At 56.6% G+C, this 3,199-nt stretch overlaps 2 non-coding genes across 2 annotated transcripts; both read left to right on the forward strand.

The window, feature by feature from the left end:
* The first annotated feature begins 251 nt into the window (after positions 1 to 251).
* LOC146143242 (small subunit ribosomal RNA) lies at positions 252 to 2,062 on the forward strand. Its single transcript, XR_014500300.1, has one exon. It is a non-coding gene; the product is annotated as a small subunit ribosomal RNA (ribosomal RNA).
* A 247-nt stretch (positions 2,063 to 2,309) lies between these two features.
* LOC146143243 (5.8S ribosomal RNA) lies at positions 2,310 to 2,463 on the forward strand. Its single transcript, XR_014501034.1, has one exon. It is a non-coding gene; the product is annotated as a 5.8S ribosomal RNA (ribosomal RNA).
* Positions 2,464 to 3,199: the final 736 nt, after the last annotated feature.

Below are 3,199 nucleotides of genomic sequence, written 5' to 3' on the forward strand. Positions count from 1 at the left end.
GCGGTCGCTTCGGCGAAGTTGTCTGGCGTGCGTTGCGCTCGCGCCGGTGTTGGCGACGTGGCGGTCGAAAGGCCTGCCGACGAAGTCTTACTCCGGCGGGTGCGACGGGCGGTGACGGTTTTCTGAGTTCGGGCAGCCGAGCAAAGAACGAAATTTTAACGGAGAAGCCTTCGGGTTTCGCATCGACCGAGCGACGGCGCCGCATCAGCGGCACCTCCTTCGTCGGCCTTTCGGGGCTACGCTAAAGTAGCTACCTGGTTGATCCTGCCAGTAGTCATATGCTTGTCTCAAAGATTAAGCCATGCAAGTCTAAGTACGAGCTCTCGTACAGTGAAACTGCGAATGGCTCATTAAATCAGTTATGGTTCATTTGATCGTACGTTTTACGTGGTTAACTGTGGAAATGCTAGAGCTAATACATGCGTGAAGCGCCGACCTCGCGGGAGGCGTGCTTTTATCAGACCAAAAACCGACCGGGCTTCGGCCCGCAACCTTTGGTGACTCTGGATAACTTTGCGGATCGCACGGTCTCGCACCGGCGACGGATCATTCAAGTGTCTGCCCTATCAACTTTCGTCGGTACGGTACTGGCCTACCGAGGTTCTTACGGGTAACGGAGAATCAGGGTTCGATTCCGGAGAGGGAGCCTGAGAAACGGCTACCACATCCAAGGAAGGCAGCAGGCGCGCAAATTACCCATTCCCGACGCGGGGAGGTAGTGACGAAAAATAACAATACAGGACTCTAAACGAGGCCCTGTAATTGGAATGAGTACACTTTAAAACCTTTAACGAGTATCCATTGGAGGGCAAGTCTGGTGCCAGCAGCCGCGGTAATTCCAGCTCCAAAAGTGTATATTTAAGTTGTTGCGGTTAAAAAGCTCGTAGTTGGATTTTGGGCGCAGGCGGCCGGTCCGTCGCAAGGCGTGTACTGGCCGTCCTGGCCTCACCTCCGGTTCTCCGCCGGTGCCCTTGACTGAGTGTCGGCGGCGGCCGGAACGTTTACTTTGAAAAAATTAGAGTGTTCAAAGCAGGCGATTCGCCTGAATAATGGTGCATGGAATAATGGAATAGGACCTCGGTTCTATTTTGTTGGTTTTCGGAGCGCGAGGTAATGATTAAGAGGGACAGACGGGGGCATTCGTACTGTGCCGTTAGAGGTGAAATTCTTGGATCGGCGCAAGACGAACGACTGCGAAAGCATTTGCCAAGAATGTTTTCTTTAATCAAGAGCGAAAGTCAGAGGTTCGAAGACGATCAGATACCGTCCTAGTTCTGACTATAAACGATGCCAACTAGCGATCGGGGGGCGTTAGTTTTACGACCTCTCCGGCAGCTTGCGGGAAACCAAAGTCTTTGGGTTCCGGGGGAAGTATGGTTGCAAAGCTGAAACTTAAAGGAATTGACGGAAGGGCACCACCAGGAGTGGAGCCTGCGGCTTAATTTGACTCAACACGGGAAATCTCACCCGGCCCGGACACAGTGAGGATTGACAGATTGAGAGCTCTTTCTTGATTCTGTGGGTGGTGGTGCATGGCCGTTCTTAGTTGGTGGAGCGATTTGTCTGGTTAATTCCGATAACGAACGAGACTCTGGCTTGCTAACTAGTTACGCGACCCAATCGGTCGGCGTCTAACTTCTTAGAGGGACTAGTGGCGTTTAGCCACACGAGATTGAGCAATAACAGGTCTGTGATGCCCTTAGATGTTCGGGGCCGCACGCGCGCTACACTGACCGGATCAGCATGTGCTCGCCTTGGCCGACAGGTCTGGGTAACCCGCTGAACCCCGGTCGTGCTAGGGATAGGGAATTGCAATTATTTCCCTTGAACGAGGAATTCCCAGTAAGCGCGAGTCATTAGCTCGCGTTGATTACGTCCCTGCCCTTTGTACACACCGCCCGTCGCTACTACCGATTGAATGGTTTAGTGAGGTCCTCCGATTGGACCTGGCGCGGCCGGCAACGGTCGAGCCGGCGTCCGAGAAGACGATCTAACTTGATCATTTAGAGGAAGTAAAAGTCGTAACAAGGTTTCCGTAGGTGAACCTGCGGAAGGATCATTAACGGTCTCGCAAACGCTTCGGCGAACGCGAAACTCGGACAAGCGAGAGAAAAAGTCTTTGCTACCCGGCGCCCGACCCGCGAGGAGCGGCGCGCCGGCCGGCGATTCGGTCACCCGGTAATGTTTGCGCGTCGAGTGCCGCGGTGCCGCGCGCTCCGGCTTCAAGCGTCGGCCTGGCCGACCGCTCGGCGCGGTCTATTTTGTCACCCTATAGTGCGAGGCACTGTGCGAGCGAAACAATCGTGGATGGCTCTTGGCGGTGGATCACTCGGCTCGTGAGTCGATGAAGGACGCAGCTAGCTGCGTGAATTAGTGTGAATTGCAGGACACATTGAGCATCGACGTTCTGAACGCAAATTGCGGCCTCGGGTCAATCCCGGGGCCGCGCCCGCCTCAGGGTCGCGTTGCAAACGTTCCGCGCGGGGATTTCTCCGCGCGGCTGCTGCGGCGTCGGACGCGCGAGCGCCCGTCCCGCTCAAGACAGCACGGCACGATGCGCGACGATCGCGACCAGAATCCCGCGCGGCGGCGGCGAGTCGACCTCGAAGAGGCCAACGGCTGGCGGCTCAAGGGCGGGAATCGAGGTGCGCGGCGGCGCGCGGCGCCGACGGCGAGCGCGGAACGGGAAGAATAGTCCCGGTCCTTACTTTCGGCCTGAGGTCGGACGAGGCTACCCGCTGAATTTAAGCATATTACTAAGCGGAGGAAAAGAAACTAACGAGGATTCCCTCAGTAACGGCGAGTGAAGCGGGATGTGCCCATCGCCGAATCCGCGCGCTTTTGGAGTGCGCGGAATTGTGGCGTACGGAATTCGTCACGGCGCGCTTCGCCGGTCGCCCGCGTCCTTCTGATCGAGGCCTTTTCCCAGAGCGGGTGTCAGGCCCATGGCGGCGACAGGCGGGCGCGCTACGGCGTCTTCCCAGAGTCGGGTTGTTTGGGAATGCAGCCCAAAGCGGGTGGTAAACTCCATCTAAGGCTAAATACGGTCACGAGACCGATAGCGAACAAGTACCGTGAGGGAAAGTTGAAAAGCACTTTGAAGAGAGAGTTAAAGAGTACGTGAAACCGTCGAGAGGCAAACGGGAGGGCCTGTCGAGTCGCCCGGTCGCTTTCAGCCGGCCCCCTGTCGGCGACGTTG

The sequence above is a fragment of the Ascidiella aspersa genome, chromosome 5, assembly GCF_963924565.1.
Source record: "Ascidiella aspersa chromosome 5, kaAscAspe10.2, whole genome shotgun sequence".
Classification (NCBI taxonomy): domain Eukaryota; kingdom Metazoa; phylum Chordata; class Ascidiacea; order Phlebobranchia; family Ascidiidae; genus Ascidiella; species Ascidiella aspersa.